Source organism: Humulus lupulus, chromosome 2, assembly GCF_963169125.1.
Source record: "Humulus lupulus chromosome 2, drHumLupu1.1, whole genome shotgun sequence".
NCBI classification, from domain to species: domain Eukaryota; kingdom Viridiplantae; phylum Streptophyta; class Magnoliopsida; order Rosales; family Cannabaceae; genus Humulus; species Humulus lupulus.
In genome coordinates, this window is record NC_084794.1 from 130,252,233 (window position 1) to 130,261,830 (window position 9,598).

Here is a 9,598-nt window from a genome sequence, read left to right on the forward strand (position 1 = left end):
GTGGATTGCCCCACTGCTTACAATGTCATTTTCGGGCGGCCCGCACTAGTCGAGTTCAGGGCGATCACCTCCATCCAACATCTCTGCATGAAGTTCCCTTGCGACAACAGAGGGGTGGGGACAGTCCGGGGGGATCAGAAGAGCGCCCAGAAGTGCTACCACGTATCCGCCCGACCAATCTACATGGTCCGGGAGGAACCCTTCAAGGAAGTCGTCGGCCCGGTTCTCCCTCCCCCCACAGGAAGAGTGGTCCAGGAGGAAGATGAGTTGGGTCCGAGGATAGGAGACGACCCGTCCTGGAGCCCATGGACGAGATTGAGGAGGTGTGCATTAGTGACACCGATTCGACTAGGATAATCCAAGTCGGGAAAAATCTGCCGGCAGAGGTCCAAGTCACCATAATCGCCCAAGTAAAGGAGAACCAGGATATCCTGGCCTGGTCTCATTCAGATATGACCGGGATCAACCGTAACATCATCTGCCATGTGTTGAACATCGACCCAAACGCAACCCCGGTCAGACAAAAACGAAGGCCCTTGGGAACGGAGAGGTCCGAGGCTCTCAAGCTGGAAGTAGAAAAGCTGTCATCGATCAACTTCATCCGCGAGGCTGTGTACCCTGTGTGGCTCGCCAACCCCGTTCTAGTGCTGAAGCCAAACGGGACATGGAGGACATGCATCGATTTCACGGATCTCAACAAGGCTTGTCCGAAGGATTGCTTTTCGCTTCCCCGAATCGACCAGATGGTTGATGCGACATCCGGGCACGAGATCTTAAGCTTCATGGACGCCTACTCCGGCTACAATCAGATTTCCATGCATGTGGCAGATCAGGAACACACCAGTTTCCAAACTGACAAGGGAATATACTACTACATTATCATGCCTTTCGGGCTCAAGAACGCCGGTGCCACCTACCAGAGGCTCGTCAACCGAATGTTATGGGCCCAGCTGGGGCGAAACATGGAAGTCTACATCAACAATATGCTGGTCAAGTCCAAGACATCCGGGAAACATTCAGACGACCTAGCCGAGGCCTTTGCGGTCATTCAGAAGTATGGGATGAAGCTAAATCCCAAGAAGTGCACATTCGGCGTGGCCTCCGAGAAGTTCTTGGGGTTCATAGTGAGCTTCCAGGGAATAGAGGCCAATCCGGAAAAGATAAAGGAAATAATTGATATGCCCTCTCCCCGAAAGCATAAAGACGTGCAAAGTCTGACCGGGTGGATAGCCGCCCTAAGCCGTTTCGTCTCTAAGGCCATGGACAAGTGCATCCCGTTCTTCAATGTTCTTCGGGGAAGCCAACGCTTCGAATGGTCTGCCGAATGCGAAGAGGCTTTTCAAAAGCTGAAAGAGCACCTGGCCAGAGCGCCGAACTTGACGAAGCTGGTGGACGGAGAGCCCCTATATCTCTATCTGGCAGTGACCGAGCACACGATCAGCGCCGCACTGGTGTGGGAGGAGGAAAAAGCCCAGCTCCCGGTCTACTACGTGAGTAAAAGGCTGTTGGGGGCCGAGTCACGGTATCCGCTGATTGAAAAATTGACATTTTGTCTACTGATGGCGTCTTGAAAACTCCGGCCTTACTTCCAGGCCCACACCATAAAAGTTCAGACCAATCACCCCTTGCGGCAAGTGTTGCAGAAGCCTGAGTCGTCGAGGAGACTCTTAAAGTGGTCCATGGAGCTAAGTCAGTTCGATATAGCCTACATTCCTAGAGTTTCAATCAAGGGGCAAGCCCTGACCGACTTCATCATGGAATGTTCCGGAATCACCCAGGCGGACGACCCCGCGGATCCCGTATGGAAGGTGTTCATGGACGGGACCTCGAATGAGAATGGGGTCGGGGCCGGGATCATCCTAGTGTCACCACAGGGACACCAGTTGCAAAACGTACTGCGTTTCCATTTCAAAGCATCGAACAACGAGGCCGAGCACGAGGCATTGCTGGCCGGGTTGCGTTTGGCCCGGGAGGTATGGGCCACGAACCTGGAGATCTACAGCGATTCCCAGCTGGTTGTCAGGCAGGTCTCAGGAGAGTATCAAACCAAAGGGGAGAGAATGACGGCTTATGTGACTCAGACGAGAGAAATGCTGCAAGCGTTCAAGAGACACACCATCCGCCAAATCCCCAGATAACAGAATGTTTTCGCGGACACACTAGCAAAATTGGCCACTGATGCCGAAGCAAAGCTGTCCGGATTGGTCCCCGTTAACCATCTCCCCATCCCAAGCATTCGAGTCTCCGCGATCAACGCCATTGATCACTCTGCGTCTTGGATGGGACCCCTTATCCATTATCTGACAACCGGTGAGGTGCCGGCAGACAGGGCCGCTGCCAGGAAGCTTCAATACCAGGTCCACAGATATGTCATGATGGACGGAAAACTCTACCGCAGGGGGTTGTTCATGCCATACCTCAGGTGCGTGGCTGGGACCGAAATAAGCGCCATCCTACAGGAAGTGTACGAAGGCTTCTGTGGAGACCATACAGCCGGACTCAGCCTATCCAAAAAGATCCTGCGCCAAGGATATTTCTGGCCAACCATGAGGAAAGATTGTATTGACTACGTCCGCAAGTGCGAGCAGTGCCAAAGATACGCGAAGGTCCCGTGGGCCCCGCCAATAAAAATAACTTTGATGACTAGCCCCTGGCCTTTCGCGGTCTGGGGAATCGATCTGGTAGGATCGCTCCTGACCGGGAAAGGAGGAGTGAAGTACGCCATCGTGGCCATCGACTACTATACCAAATGGGTTGAGGCGGAACCCATGAACACGATCACCTCGAAGAAGGCCCTGGATTTCGTCATCAACAATATTGTATGTCGGTACGACCTCCCCTACAAGATTGTATCCGATAATAGGAAGCAGTTCGACAGCGTCCACTTCATAGATTTTTGCGAAAGACATGGTATCGTCAAAAGCTTCTCCGCGGTCGCTAGGCCCCAAGGAAACGGACAGGCAGAAGCCGTCAACAAAATCTTGAAAGGGACGTTAAAGAAAAAACTCCAAGCCTGCAAGAGCAAGTGGCCCGAAGAGCTGTCCCGCATGTTATGGGCTTACCGGACCACCGAAAGGACATCCACTGGGCACACTCCTTACTCCATGGTCTATGGATGCGAAGCCACCATCCTTGTCAAAACGACCATCCCGTCCCACCGAAGAGACACGTACGATCCCGCCCAGAACCACACCTTACTCCAGGAGTCCCTAGATCTCATTGAGGAGATCCAGGAAGAGTCACAAGTGCAGCTGAAGATGTACCAGGGCAAGATCGCTCGACATTTCAACTCAAAAGTAAAAAGGTGAATGTTCAAAACCGGCGATTTGGTCCTGCGAAGAGTCTTCCCTGCTACCCAAGATCCGGGAGTAGGGGTCCTGGTCCCGAATTGGGAAGGGCCGTATGAGATCCAGCACGAAGTGTGCCTCGGGACATACCGTTTAAAGCGGCTCGATGGCACAGAAGTCCCAAGAGCCTGGAACGCGGAACATCTCCTTAAATACTATTAGTAGTCAGGAGAACGTGCTCCAACTTTATATTTTCGTTGTAAATAATGTACACCTCAAGGCGAGTCCATGAATAATAAAAATGGTGTGTACAAAACGCCATAAAGAAATGTTACCAGACAATGAAAATTCTACTCAAGTGACCCCAGACCAGTCTCCGCTCACTTGTGGGGGTATCCCCGGTATGAACAAATACCAGGCGGGGCACAAGGCTCAGGCCTAGTCCCGACCCAGACCGGCGAGGTCTGGGGGCAGGTTGGTCCCGCCCCGGACGAACGATGTCCGGGGGTATAAATAAAGTTGGACCAAGCCTCAGGCTGGTCCCGCCCCGAACGAACGATTTCTGGGGGTAGAAAAAAAGAGGACTAAGCCTCAGGCTGGTCCCGTCCCGGACGAACGATGTCCGGGGGTATAAATAAATTTGGACCAAGCCTTAGGCTGGTCCCGCCCCGGACGAACAATGTCTATAAATAAAGTTGGACCAAGCCTCAGGTTGGTCCCGCCCTGGACGAACGATGTCCGGGGGTATAAATAAAGTTGGACCAAGCCTCAGGCTAGTCCCGCCTCGGACGAACAATGTCTAGGGGTATAATAAAAAGAGGACCAAGCCTCAGGCTGGTCCCGCCCCGGACGAACGATGTCCGGGGGTATAAATAAAAAGAGGACCAAGCCTTAGGCTGGTCTCGCCCCGGACGAACGATGTCCAGGGGTATAATAAAAAAGAAAAGGGGGGACCAAGCCTCAGGCTAGTCCCGCCCCGGACGAACGATGTCCGGGAGGTAAGAGCATCCGGTATGCCCCAGGGCAAGAGCATAGCCCGTGACTGTTAAAGTGAGGGAACTAGATTTCACAATAAACTAATCGAACCTCGATAGCCCGGACCATCAGATTTTCAAAGTTGAGGACTAGACGGGTAGATTCATCAATGACAGAATTAAAGCTAGTCGACAAGCTAAAGTCAAGAATAACCTAGTCCAGGCCATTGGAACCTGGACCAGACCCTCAGATCAGTCATGTATGGTGATAAAAAAAAAGAGTAACGGAAATATTATAAACCGGATAAAATAATACAAATTGTCTAGGACGCGTACGCGTTCGTAAAAGCGTTACAAAATAAAGAAAAAGAAAGGCCAGGTGAAGATCTGGGCCTAGGTTTCATCGTCCAGGAGCTCTGCGTCTTCTTTCTCCTTGGCCTCAAATTCGGCTCTCTTCGAGTCCGAATCAGGAAAGATCAGGAGGTTCATGCTCTTGTCCTTGCGCCAGGCCATGTAGATGGCCTCCTCGAAGGTAACGCGCAACATGCCGTACGCCTGCTCTTTCGCGCGGCGGGTCTCCTCATGGGCCTTCTTCTCCTGGCAAAGCGAGCCATCCAGATCATGGATCCGGGCCTCCAAATCTCTGTTCTTCTCCCGGTCTTGGATAGACCGAGCCGCCACTGCCTCCTCTGCGATCTTTACCCGGAGAAGCTCCGCCTCCAGAAGGGCCATCTTCTCGTCAGCCTCGGCCTCCTTCCGGGACATGGCCTCTTCGTGCTGGAAAGTGGTCCGATCGAGCTCCGCGCGGGCCGCTTCAGCCTGAGCAACCGCTTTGGCCAAGGACTCGTTTTCCTGGGCTGTCTCCCTGGCCAAGGCCTCTTTGGCGGCTTCCTGTTAGTTCACGACCGCCTCAAGCTCCAGCTGGAGCGTCTCCATCTTCATGGCCGCCTCGGCCACCAGGTCAGCGTTTCGATGGGATAGCAGAGCGTCCTAGAACAAAGCAAAGTTAGAAGAATCCTTATTAAATAAGGAAAAGGAAAAAAAAGAAAAGACAAAGCAAACTTACAGCAGTGGCTTGATGGCGGAGAGCTTGGGAAATAAATAGCATGTTCGGGTTAGCGATGGCGCTTCAGTTGGAGGTTGGACATGGTGTTCCCCACCTGATCCAGCAGGTCCGCCGCGAATGGAGCCGTGTCCTACCCCAACTTAGGGCGAAAGCCCGTCTCAGCGACTAGCCGATCCACGATCGGCTGAGGGGCACTGAAGGCCGCTGGGCGCTCAGCGAATTCAACCTGACAACAAATCGTCAGGGCCTTGTAGGTCTCGTCCCTTCTTTCCTGACCATTCTCCCAAGTCCGGGAAATTATCTTGGACTGCTCGTCCTGCAAGACGGATTCCCCCTCCTCAGGTAAGGTCGGATGGATGGGAAGGGCCGGTGTCGCTGGAATCTCCTTTGCGGTAAGGCGACTTTCACCGAATGACTCTCCGGCTGAGCCAGCCCACCTTGTCTGGGGCCTCTTGCTCCCAGTTTCCACCTCCGCCGCGCCAAACTCTACGACCCTCTTCCCGGAACTCTGGCTTACCGTAGGTTCCGGCTCCAGATCGATTACCGTGGGGTGAACGAGGTCAGGGAGGTGGCCGGGTCCACGACCGTAACAGGAACCGCGACCATTGCGACCTGGCCGGGTCGAGGATCAGCCCCTGGCGTCTCCTTGCTGTGGGGGAGATCCGGGCCAAGCACCTCGGATGTTTTCTTGGCAGCCTTCTTTGCCGCGGCCCTGGCTGCCTAGACTTCAAGAAGCTGCCTCATCTCATCCACGGGATCAGACATGTCGGAGTCTCCTGAAACAAACACAAATGAAAAGGAGTCACTACAATTAACAGGAAAATAGAGGTCAAAACTAAGAGTGGCCCGGGACGAACCCTTATCTAAGCCCCGAACATGACTCAACTCATCTAACGCGAAGGACTAGACTCGATCCCCCATGTCGTCTAGGTTCAGGAAATTCCCGTATTGGAGGAACCCAGACAAGTACATGAGAATTTCCGAGCTTACGGGAACGGGAGACGAAGGTCTCGTCTCCCCGTCAGCCCCAAACGTGGGGCCTCGAAGTGCTAGCCTATCCCTAGCTAAGTCCCTGACTTGGGGAGCATAAGTTAAGATCAAAGGTGAGTTACCTCACCCTGATACGCTAGCCCCGAGGGTCCCCGTGTTCGGTAGTGTCTCCTCGAAGAGGGCTTCCAACTCCTCGGAAGCGGCCGCCTCCGACTGGGCCAAGTCCCTCTTCTGCTTGGCCGCGTCCACGAGTGCCGCAGCCTCTACTTCCCTGATATGCTCCAGGGCCAGTTGCTCCCTTATGACGGAATTCTTCTCGCACTGAATGCCCCGAAGGCTCGGGGCATCGATTGTCTGATGTTAGGGGTGAGCATCGGTCGGTTTGGGCGGGTTTTTCACAACAAAAAATCCAGAATTCGGTTTTCGGTTCGGATTGGTGCAATCTAAAAACCGACCGAACCAAAACCAGTTTAAAAAAAACCGACCGTTTTGGACCGCGGTTTGGTCGGTTAAACCGACCAAACCGAATTGATTATTGTTTTTTTTTTTTGAAAGTTTTAGTTAAAAAATTAAAAAATTTGGATTGTTAGAATCCATTTTTGTGTGTTTTTAAAACATAAATATATAGAACATAATTACATTTACAAATTTTAAAGTTTGAAACATTATTAAAAGTACAAATTTTAAAAAAATTAATAATTAATAATTATATAATATTATATTATTATTTTATTCTGTTCAGTCGATTTCGGTTTTATTGGTCGGTTCACCCAAAATTTCAAAACCGACCGAACAGTGGCGGTTTGCACCGTCGGCGGTTTTTTCGATTTTCGGTTTAAATGGTTTTGGTTTTTTTGGTGTTCGGTAGGTCAGTGTACACGGTTTTTTCGGTTTTTCGGATTTTATGCTCAGCCCTATCTGATGTGCCGCGAGCAGTCCGATCAGTCGAAGGTTGTCGGTGTTGACGTAACCCCCTACGTCCAGGTCCTCTGCACTCAGCTCGAAGTAGAGCTTCTTCCGGTCCAAGATGAACTGGGTGAGAGGAGTCTGGGAAAAAGGTCCTGCCACCCGAGGTAATATAGTGAGAAATAAAAAAGGAAAAGAAAAAGAGGAACAGGCAAAGTAGGATCGGGAAAGCACTTACCCACTCGCTGGAAGTCCAGCATCAGCGTGGGGTTCTTCTCTACAAGGAACCCGGATGTCATGAACCAGTAATGTCGGACGTCCGGGGGGTGCTTCCAGGTGCTTATAGGAGCGGGGTAGTTGCCCCGCGGCTTCAGCCTGTAGAAGCCGTCCAAGGTCTTGTCCTTGGCGTTGACCTGCGGTTCCATCTTGTAGAAGTACAAGATTTCCACAGGGGTCGGCTCCGCAATCTCCTTTGCGGCGTAGAAGACGCGCCATCCCGCAAGCAATCGGTAGGCTTGGGGCAGGAGCTGGAAGGGTGCGATCCCCACGAATGTTAGGAACCGCACGAAGTAATCGTGAAGCGGGAGTGTAGCTCCCGCACTGATGTGGCCTGCGCTCCAGGCGCCGACCCGCTCACGAAGGTGTGCGCCCGCTCCTCTCTCCTGGCCAGGCGGTTGTGGAAGAGTCCGGGAGTGGACTCTATGCCCAGGCGTTTCTCCAAGACGTACATCATCCGGTAGTTCCGAAACAGGTTTGGTACCGTGTCCATCTCCCATCTATTGCCTTTAGGGGTCCGGGAAGGAGGACGGGGGCCTTGTTGACTTCCTCCTCCGAATGAAGGGTGACGCCCGATGTCATGGCTGATGATCTGGGAGCAAAGACAAGACAAACCAAGCAATCAATATCGAAACCCAAGAAAGTCGTTTAAGGTACGGAGGGCCTCCTACAGACTGCTTGGAGTCCCCTCCGGATCAGGTCCGGGTTCACCAGGGAACCACAAGACCCAGATCGGGAAGGAAAAGTGGGCTACTAAATCGGTTCCACCACTCGTCCGGGAAGCATCCAGACCCGGAGCGACCCGGACCAGGTAGTCTCCCTAGCACTAATCCATAAACAAGTTCTAGCAGCCTAAACAGATGAGCAAAATGACAACCTACGTTCATATATCTATAAAGGCAGAGGGCAAAAGAACTTACTGTGAATGGTTGGTCGTGGAAAATGGTGGTTGTCCAGCGATAAGGACGGCAGAATCTCAATCTTGAACTGACGAAGGCGCTTCAGCAGCTCGTCAACAAGACAGGCTGAAGACGTGTGCTTAGGCAAAGGCACAGATGTCGGAACTGTTGGAAAGAGGCGACGGCGCAGAGTGAGCAAACGGTGGAAGATCTCGTCGGCAAGATCGTACATAAACAAGTCCTCAAAATTCTTAGAATGGCTCGAGAGTGTAAAGGTTTCAAATGGACGCCTGATGGGTATTTATAGAGACCCAAATCTTGATCTATGATCCAGCGGATAGAATCGATCCCCCATCGGACGGTCCAGGATCGCGCAGAGGCATTAATGAATCCACTCAAGTGCTGGACCCGATCCATTTCGATCCGACGTCCCAAGAGAGGGGCACTTCAAAGGTCGCCCCATCCTACGGTCCACCTCAGTGCAGAAACATTAATGAAGAACCCCCATGCGGATGGGACGCTTCAGAATCCGTGCTGACGCACTAGCCTAGGCCTAGCGACCCTTGAGATGGTTGGTGACCTTTCTGGGTCAAGTGCCATCATTGCAGCAGTCACTGGGCGACACGTGTACCCCTTGTCGTGAAATGGGACTTCGGTAAATGAACCTGGACCTTGGTAAATGGTCCGGGCTCCGCATGCGCCCAACACGCACTGCCCCTTGCCACAGACCAAAGATTCTAAGCAGGAAATGGGGAGATAACCATGAGTATCCGGGAGCAAGGCAAGCCTCCACCTCGCGGACCCAGATGAAGGCTTGGGGGTGAATGTTATCCCCATTTCCTGCCTTGGGCTCGGAACCGCAATCCAGGCCCACTAGCCGGGCAAGTGAGGTTGGGCCCAGCCCAGGCCCGTTTGGCAGGAAGTATGATTGACTTCGACAGCCCAATTATGGGCCTAGGCCCGGAAGGTATCCGGGACCTTCATCCGGGAGAGGTACAGCTGCTTGAGGTTACAGTCGGGATGTATGCAAACAGTCCCGAAGCCTGGTAAACGATCCGGGCTCCGGGTGGATGATCCGGGCTTACGGTAAATGAAGAGGGACAGAGGTAAACGAACCCGGGTCGAGCCCTCAGGGTTGGCAGGATAAAGCATCCGTGACCCTGACTCCGCCCCATGAAGCGTGGGAGTTGTCCCCACGTT